This window comes from Macadamia integrifolia, chromosome 4 (genome assembly GCF_013358625.1).
Source record: "Macadamia integrifolia cultivar HAES 741 chromosome 4, SCU_Mint_v3, whole genome shotgun sequence".
NCBI classification, from domain to species: Eukaryota; Viridiplantae; Streptophyta; class Magnoliopsida; order Proteales; family Proteaceae; genus Macadamia; species Macadamia integrifolia.
Window position 1 is genome coordinate 2256451 of NC_056560.1, and position 10426 is coordinate 2266876.

The window sequence follows — 10426 nt, forward strand, 5'->3', positions numbered from 1 at the left end:
CCAAGTCAAAAAACCTCCATGGGAGGGTATGTTGATTTGTCAATACATATACATATACATGCTAAAACACATTTCAAAGCAATCATATGTCTGGCCTAATAACGCAATGAACGCATGTTCGAGTCATGCTAATAGAACCAATAATGTAAAGAAAATAACATAAATATTCATCATCATATCAACAACAATAAATTAATCATATAAAGTACCCTCCCCTTTGACCTAAGTCATTAAGGGCAGAAACATAATTTTAGGTAGGGTTACACAAACCCAAATCTAAAATTACATTATACAAAATAAACCCTTGGGTAGGGTTAAACAAATAAACCCTAATCACAATTAGGGTTTAAACTTTTCAATACTTATCGATCCAAATACCAAGTAACATAAAACAACAGCCGATCAAAACAGTCTATCCATGAGGCATACTGCCCGTGGCTAAGAAAAAAAAAAAAGGATACGTAACCTGTAGCTATTAGCCGCGGGCTGCACAAAATTGTAGCACATGGACCGAGTGGAAAGAAGTCCCTTTTTCTTACGGGTAAGATTACGTTATGGATTTAATATTATAAATCTTGATTGCATTGCATCAATGATGATGCAATCATTCACTAACAAGAGAAAAGAAGCAACTCTCAAATAACAAATTCGTTTTATGGGTATTGTTTATAACCAGTATTTAAAACTTCTCTTTTTTTTTTTTGAAATAATGAAAAAGAATTTGTCTTCTTTAAGAAGACTTCTACCAATTCACCCAATCGGCTCCATTGACTTCCGTACCCAGTGTCGGCTGTAGCACATTACTTGTAGCATCGGTGAACGGCACAGGCCCAGGAAAAAAAGTAACTGTGTGTAGCATACCACATGGCTAGGAGCAACACAATAAAATGCATGTGGGATATCTAGAATCAGTGGCAACAACCACTGCTCTGCGCACAAAGCACAAGTGATGAATCCAAGGATCAATGACGCACACTCGCAGCCGATGCGCAAGGATGCATAACAAAACTATGAACCGTAGCTCTGATACCAATGCTAAATGGAAAGTAAATGGGTATCGAGGATTACCTCATATTTTCTCACAGTGGAATGGATTGGGTTGCACCATGCATCGATCCACATTAATAGCGATGAACGAAAGGTTACGGTGATCTCACTAGGCAATATTCCACCCTCCAAATCCAAGAATTGCAATAGAGATCCTTGGAGACATACAAACTCTCAATTGGGAGAGACAAAAGAGAATAGGGAGAGAGAGAGCTTTAGAGATTAGGTCAAAATCCTAATTGGCTTTGTGGCAAAAACCCTCTTATTTATAGAGAATTGGATAGCTAGGGTTCCCAATCCTAGTGGGTCTATGATTACCCCAAGTGGGTGACCAATGAAGGAATTGGGTCGGAACCCAGTCCGATCTATATTAACTAACATTCCTAATAATAGGAAGTAGAGTTTCGTGGGGAAAACAAAAAAGAAATATAGTTATAATATGAAACGTGGAAATATATATAAAGGCGTTAAATATGGAAAAAGAAATTCTAATTGTGGGACAGAATTTTGAATTAATATTAGTAAGGAAACTACTTAATAAGTTTCTCCTTTTTTTTCCTTTTCCTTTTAAGTCTATCTTTAATGCTTGCTTGATATTATTTCCTAATTTTTTGATTCCATAATAAGGGCAGCCATGTAGGTAAACAAAATATTGTTTTTTGTACTTATGTTTGCTATACTATACATTAAGGACAACAATGTCGGTAATAAGGTTTTGGTAATCTACTTTGTTAATTATTTAGTTCACAAAAAGAGGAATAATTTGTTTAATATAACTGGGTGCATTTTTAGTGCATTCTGACAATAGGCATAAAATATGTGCATATTAGTGCATTTTGACAATAGGCCTAATTTGTGCATTCTGACAGTAGGCCTACAAAAGCATATATGCTAAATCAAGAATTGACCAAAAATATACACATTGTTAGCATATTTATTTCTAAGCCTCAATTAAAACAAATTTATCATTCCCATGTTTAGATCAAGAAAAATAAAAACCAATGAAAGGCTCCTAGCTGTGGTTGCAATGGCCTTTGCTATTTTGATTTCAGATACAATGAAACACAAGATCTGTGATCCAAAATTCAGCCACATAGCAGGTTGAGCCCAACCTTTATGCATACTACTACAGCAGCCTTGTAGCTAAAAGAGCAAAAACATAGATTCAATAGAGAAATATGGGCTTTGTTTTACAAAAGAAAGGAAGATAATAATGAAAGAAAACTCTCCCCCCCTATTTTATATCATCTTGAATTTAAGCACTGACACACTTAAGAATTAAACTTACAAGAACTATTAAACGTATATACTTAATACCTAAATAGATAGAAATTAAAACCATAATATTTTTAATTAATACACAGACAATTATTTATTGTCATCCACAAGCCGAAGGCTAACAATGGATGATGTACCTTAGTAGATAGATGAGATGATCTACTATAGATCGACTGTAGTCTGCATTAATCAATAGTCCTAATTCAAAGATCAGATGATCCTCTTAGCTATCTAACAGAAGGCTTGGCAAAAGGAGCCACAGTCTCTGCAACTATGCTCTGATACTAACTAACATCGGATTCTGCTAAGGCAATTACACACAACTAATATAACAATCTAATGTCAAGAAATCGATAAAGAAAAAGACAAAAAAATCAGAGTTTATTGCTAATTTTAATAGTTTTGAAGATATTTTAGTTAAATTTTCTAAATTCATAGAAGCTAAATTTTGTGGTATCCGACCCACAGATACCTACCTAGAAGATATAAATTTTAATTTAGCAAAATTAAAATTATATGACATGAATTCTTTTGAAGAATTTTTGAAAGCCTACATGCATTATTACCAGTTATTGGACTCAACCAATTCTAATCATTGGTTAACACAATTCTTCTAAAGTTACCTCCACCTTGGGATGAATTTTGCGTAAAAATCTATCCTAAATTTATACAAAATACAAGAAGTACTAATTCATTAAGAAATAAAATTAACTATGTTTTTCGACTAATAATTGATCATCGCCTAAAAGCTAAAGCAGCTAAGGCTATTAAACATAAGGTAAATCCTACCTTATGTAGATGATATTATTCAACCAATTATGAATTTGATAAACCACCATCTCGATCTGTAAGATAGAGACGATTTTAGACACCTTTAAAAGTAGAATCAGCAGTGATAATGAATCCTCTAAATTTTCCTTGTGCTTCTTCGATCAAAGATAGATATGTCCATACTTTTCATATTGAACCTACTTTAAACTCTATTAGTAGTACCCTAAATAGTTTATTATATCTTTTCTTTATCTCTTTCAATCAATTGAATGAAAAACTAAAAAAATTTGAAACCCAGTTGGAAAAGGAATCACCTTATCCTTCTCGATCAAATTTCGTAGTTATATCAACGGTTTCTGTAACACCCTGAAATTTGAAGTAGCTGAGCCAGGGTATAGCTTAACTAACATCAAGAAGTAGGTTGCTCTGCTATGGATCTATGTTGTACAGTAGCAAGAGAGAGTTTAGCTGACTGTGAGGGTAGCGGCCAGAAAATGGACTCATGTCGATTCCGTCCTCTCTCCTCTCTTTCTCTTTCATGTGAGGGAGGGGTGTGTGTTGTGTGTGCTTACCCTGAGGGCCCCACACCATCGTATCACCGCTCGGTGATACATGGAGGCCTATTTCACAAGAGTGTAAAATTTAACATTTGAGATGGGGGTTTGATGATATTCCAATACGGGGATCGGGATCATGCAAATGGGGATTTGGAGTTGCCACCTAGGATTATGGGCTTAAGACCCGAGGGTGGGCCCAAATCCTGAGAAAAGGGCCTGAAATTTGGTCTGATCCAAAGATTTACGGTAAGTATCAGGTTGTAGAATTGGGAAGGTATTAGACACCCAATCTACTTGGTTCGACCGGTCTTCCTACTAGATGCTTAAGAACGAACATTTTTTATAATTATTACTATTCCATATGCATGGCTAAGTTATCACACATATATACATTGACTGAATTTAAACTACTATATACACTAAAACAAGGTCTATGTAAAGTCTACATGATAACAAGTTGGTTGAGAAACTGTACCTGAATTTAACCCTGTTTAGAGTCAAGAGGGGTGGGCCCCTGATTAGTACCGACTCTGACTGTCTTTTGGATTCTCCTGGCTTAGGGAAAGATGGTCTTAACCTCCAATTTTCTTTCTTGAGGGATGTTGATTGTGATGATATTCGGACAGGGTTTCGACTAGGAACAACAACTTTCGGATTTGGATTCGGACAAAGCTTCGGCTAGGGAAGACCATTTTTGGATTTGGATTCGGACAAAGCTTCAGCTAGTGAAGGCTATTTCTAGATTTGGATTTAGACAGAGCTTCATCTAGGGAAGGCTATTTTTGGGCTTAGGATGAGGTGGTACTCCGGCAGAGCTTCCAATGGGGATAGGCTAGGGGACGGCTAGGCTAAGGTGGCACTCCGACAGAGCTTCCTCTAGGAATGGGCTAGGGGAGGTCTAGGCTGAGGTGGCACTCCGACAGAGCTTCTACTGGGGATAAGCTAGGGGACGGCTAGGCTAAGGTGGCACTTCGGCAGAGCTTCCGCTGGGAATGGCTATTTCTGGAAAGATTCTAGGGGCACTTGGATAGGACTTCCACTAAGAATGGATATTTTTTGAAAGAAATGAATTGACCTAAAAATTGATTGAAGATCCCCAAAGCCCCAAAGAACACTTTGAAGATCTGAACAGAACTTTGGATCTTGACAAAGATCTCTTCGTAGACCCAAAGAACCTCAAGGGGGAGGGATTTCTATTTCTGGTAAAAACCAACAACACTCAAAGGGGGGAGGCTAAGAACATACTATTTTTGGCAAAATTGGATTGGGCTAAAAACTTGGATTGAAGATCTTCAAAATCTCAAAGAACACTTCGAAGATCTGAACAAGATTTCAGATCTTAACAAAGATCGCTCCGAAGACACGAAGAAAATCAAAAGGGGGAGGGGAGGAAGAGAGAGGGCTTCACTACTATGGAGTGAGGTGGGGGTGTTTGGTGTCTAAAATCCAAAGGAGGGGGGTATTTATAGGATTTTAGAGCCAATGGGGAGGAGGGAGAATTTTTAATCAACGGACAAAAGAGGGTTTTTTGACTAAAGAGGGTGAAGAGGGCTTTTATCCAATGGGTAAAGGGGTTCTTGGACTAAAATGGGTGAAGAGAGCTTTTATCCAATAGGTGAAAGGGGTTTTTTGGGTGACAGAATTCTTAGCCAAAAAGTAGGTTTTTGGTCTCAAGTAGGTGGAGAGGAAATCTCTTCACCCACCGGGCCAATGGAATACCAATCCCGACCACTGACAACGGTGCACAAGATTGGGCCAAAGTTCATAGGGTAAGGCCAGTACGGGAGGGCAAGTAATGTGTACAAGGTGTGCGAGCAATGGCATGGGTGTGCGGCACATGGCACGTGGGCAGTGGCATAGGTGGAGGGCAGTGGCATTGGTGTGTGGCACATGGCACTTGGGAAGTGGCATTGGAGTGTGGCACATGGCATATGGGGCAGCATGCGTGTGCAGCACATAGCACACGGGGCAGCATGCATATGGGCACATGCAGCAGCAAGGGCATGGGCTGGGCAGTAGCAAGCACAGGCGTGGGCTATAGCTAGTGGGCCCGTAGGAAGGGTCGTGAGGGGGAGGAGGCTAGGCCATGCAGGGGTGAGCATACGAGGCTGTGTGGGCTGGCCTACTGGCCAACACATGTAGCATGCGTGCGGGCAAGGCTGGCTCCGTAGTAGGCATGGGCAGTAAGCATGTGCTAGGCAGCAGTAAGCATGTGCTAGGCAGCAGCTAGCATATAGCATGCGTGCGGGTTGGCCTGTTGCCCAGCACGCGTAGCATGCAAGCGAGCTAGCCGGCTGGCCAGCGCACATAGCACGCACATGATCATAGATTTTTTTGGCAACGATCACGGGAGATCTGACGGTCTGATTTTGACGTGCCATATATCGTCATAATTGTATTTTTGGGCACTATCCATCTGAATGGTCATCTTGACCATATTCCTTTGTGTATAAAAAATCAAAATTGGACCCTTTTCTTTCCCATGTGAGGTTTCCAGGGTTTTCAAGTAGGGGATGAATTTGGGGTATTTGGGTAGGTGGGAGATTTTTTTAGGTTTCCAATAAGCTTGCCAGTGTGCGCAGCATGCGTACGGGAAAATATGATTTTTTGAGGACGATTAAGGAGATCTTAAGGTTCAATTTTGACGTGCCATATATTTTCGGAATCGTATTTTCAAGTACTATCCATCTGTATGGTCATCTTGACCAGATTCCTTCGTATATAGAAAGTCAAAATTGGATCCTCTTCTCTCTCGTGTGGGGTTTCTAGGGTTTTTAAGTAGTTGAATATTTTTGGGTTTGCTTAGTCCATCATCTCTGTTGATCGGAAGTCAGAAGTCATGTCCAAGATCCACATTTCATCATAGCTAGAGGAGGGTGACAAAATTGGGTGTCTACACTGACTCACTAGCCCAGGGAAGGAGCCCAAATGGTCAGAAGAGAGGTGGGATCAGCCCCACATTGATTAGACTTATAAGACCAAGAAGTAGGGCAACTGCTAGATCATAGATGGGAGATCCGGTAGGCCACTCAAGTGCAAACCATCCAGCCGGTTTGGGTGGCAGAATGCAAGAAATTTGGTTTTTCTTCTGTGGGGCCCACCCCTTTGCAGCATGACTCTGCACACTTGCACAATGTGTAAGGGTATATTTGAGGATTATAATTCTTTATTTACCTTAATGGGCAATAGGGTCTATAGTGTAATTAAATTTTAAAGTTATAAATTAATTAGATTATTTTAAGGGTTTTCAGCCAAATAGACCCTAAGGTCTATTTTTGGTGAATATATATGAATTGGGGGAGCTACTGTTCACCCCATTTACTATAAACTCCGATGGAAACAGAGAAGGAAAGAAGAGGAAGAAAGAAGGAAAAGAAGAAGGAAGGAAAGAAGAAGAAGAGCGGAGGAAGGGTGCTGCCCACCTGCTGCCAAGGCTGTACCTGAGCTCAAATGTTGTTGTTGCCCTTATCTACTTGCTGCCAAAATGAAGTGGAAGGCTGCCAGTGACTTTGCTACAACTGGGGAGATGTTGGTGAGCTGCACAACTGCCCCAGAGTCTCCCTACTACACTTGCAAGTCCTAGAAACCAAGAAGAGGTAATTTACCCTGACCTACCCTATGAATTCAGTAGAGGTAGAATTCGGCCAGTAGGGTAGGAATAGTGTAGGGTAAAATTGGTAGTGGAGAATTGGCTGTGGGAACTCAATTCAGCTCCCCATAGCAAAAGCCCTAATTTTGGGACCTAGAACTGGACCCAATTAGATGTGTAATTATCCCAGGAACCCTACGGCATGGGGCTTTTTTCAATTGAACCATATGGACATTAATTGGAGGTGGGGTAAAGTTCTACATAACCTCAATTTTATCCAGAAAAAGGTAGAAGTTTTAGATAGGTCACCCAGGCAGAAAATTGGGAAAATTGGAACCCAATTAACCTTGTGCCCTTTAATGAAAACTAAATTGGAACTAGGTAGGAGTTTCATAAATTTTAATTCACCTAAATGGACACGTAGGGGTGGAGAGTTTAGTGAGACAAGTCTCTGTCTGCTAAGCTAGGCAAGAATCCTAGTTGATTCCAAGAAATCCTATTGGGAACAGTTTACCCACATAGAGAGTCGGGTGAATTGGACTACAATTGACCAAATAGACCCTCTACCCATGTTTAACATGCTTAGAAGATGTTGTAGGAAGGAATTGGAAGCCCAGGATCTAAGAAATCTGCCCAGCAGAATTCTTCCTAAGGGAAGGCGAAATCTGTCGTCAAGATAACCTGGCCTACAAGTAAAACCGGCCAATCCATTTTTCCCAGGCATTACTACTAGTAAAGGCCCAGAATTCTGGCTGAATTCCCCGGCAGTGTGTGTAAGGTTCCAATTATTCCGAGTGTGTATGGGGTATAAAAGTGAATCAAGGGACTCAGGATAAGGGGGAAAATATCTTGGGTAGGAAAGATGAATTGTGGGATGTCTGTGTGGGCCCTGGCTGTGAGGGGAAACCCCATTTAGTAAAATCAATGGGACTATGGAAACTACTAGCCATTTCAGTTGGTATCAGGTGACCAAGTTGCTAAATATTAGTCCTGTTAGGAAGATAAAGGGATTAATAAATGTATGGATAAAATAAGTGTCCTACACAAGGTTAAGAAGCTGAGTTGGGCAATTAGGTCAGTTGTTGGGGGGAAGATATTGATCCAAGATCAGTACCTCTGCCCTACAGTTGGGTTGGATTCTGGTGAGAGAATTCAACATGATCTTAGGGAAGTAAAGCTATCCTTAGCCAATAAATAATTAAACTAATTATAAATGTGAAAATATTAAAATAGGAACCTAAAATATCTGGCGAGGATACGCGATGATGGGAATTCAGTGAAAGGACATCAGATTTTCGGTATTAAGGTGAGTGGGTGTTTGTTTTATTTTATGGAGTGTTTCTATATTTTTATGTTTTTGCATGCTCATATGTAATGTGATGGAACCCATGTTTTGGACTTATTCTGTATAAAATATATATATATATATATATATTACACATGTGGCATGATTTTACCGAGATTGATGTGACAGAGGTTTTGTAGATGTGTAGTACTATAGTTGTGTGGTAATGGTTGTAATATTGATAGTATGGGGCATGGTGTGACTGAGGTGTGAATTCTGGTATTGTGGGTTCAGAGGTCAATTTTATATTTGTGGCCACAGATGTATGATTGGATGCTATGGATGCAAGTAGATTGCACATGATTAGGATTCACATCCCATTGCTATAACCCCTTGTCAAAAGGGGGTAAGGTATTGACTAATCCCACTTGGTAGTAGGTCATGGAGGACTACTACGCCTGGATATGACATACTGTATCCTAAGAGGGCATAGCATAGTACGATGTATTGTACACATAGCTGTCGAACAGCATGGGAGACCGATGACAGTATCAGATTTTGGACTATAGCTGTCAAGGGTTACTATTTAGGGGTTAGCTGGGGGACCAAGGTTCTTTCTGGGACTGGCTATTGCAACTAGCTTATATCCCTAAGGCCCGACGTACTGGGAAAGGGGATACCACCTACGTTGCTTATAGCACTTATACCCATTTATGGAGAGTTAGTAACTAGAATGGATATAATAAAGCTAAATGGATCATGTGGATTAGGCATATAGAGAATTTTGGTATGGCTTCTGTATAAGCATGTGATTGCATCATGATTAGATGTGTGTGCTTGCCTTCTCACCCCTCACTGGGCTTGTGAAACTCACCTCTTGTTGATTACTCTTTTTAGATGGTGTAACCGGAGCTAAGACGGACAGATGATCAATGATGGTTGTGAGGTCGTGTCTGTGAGATACAATGAAGAGGATTGAGATTTTTTTTGATATTGCAATTATTTATGTCATTGACAATTGTAAGATGTATTTATTATTGTAAATTGTGGGAACCAACTCATGTTGATGTATCACTGTAGATGTGATCACTAGGTATATGCTCTCTTATGGATTTTATATGTGTACTCTAATTTAAAGTAGATGATCTCGTTAAATATGTGCGAATGGTAGTCTGTGTCCGTAATCCTAGGGAAGGTAGACTGTCTGGGTTGAGAATCCAATGCCGCATACCTTGGCCTATTTTTGAGGCAGTGTATGACAGTTTCGGACTCAAAAGAGCCATCATCTTCTCAAGATTCCAATTATCCTTATTACAAGGAAGTATTAGATTACTGGAAGTCTCGATATAAAGATTCCTCAGACCCCATTGAGCAAGCTAAATTTTTACATATGATGCAATCCTTTTATACCGATCACCAATCGATATTTATCAAACATGAATATTTGTTGTTCAGTGATGATTCTGACAGCAATGAAGGTTCAAATCTCTTTAGGTAAACCAGTCCAAACTCCAACACGTGGTAAATAATCAGTTCATTTATTACAATTTACATAGTTATGCTCATAGACAAATGTTCCTCACAATAATGTACCAACATCCCATAAGAAAATATCAATCAATAGTCCTATTGCAATTTACATAGTTATGCTCATTCACAAATGTTCCTCACAACAATGTACCAACATTCCATAAGAAAATATCAATCAATAGTCCTTTCAAACTTTATCAATGTTGGGTTATAACACAAATTCTCACCAATTATTGTTAGAACTCCCTATGGGTTTGAGTTTGAAACCCTATTGAGGAAACCACCTAGGAAAAACAAGAACACGAATCTAATAAATTATGGAGGATCGATTTGTACCTTTCACCTAGTATGCTGAAGATGATTGATGTT

General features: G+C 39.5%; 1 long non-coding RNA gene across 1 annotated transcript; it reads left to right on the forward strand.

The window, feature by feature from the left end:
- Nucleotides 1-7004: 7004 nt before the first annotated feature.
- LOC122076181 lies at nt 7005-9667 on the forward strand. Its single transcript, XR_006139456.1, has 2 exons — nt 7005-7249; nt 9425-9667. It is a non-coding gene; the product is annotated as an uncharacterized LOC122076181 (long non-coding RNA).
- Nucleotides 9668-10426: the final 759 nt, after the last annotated feature.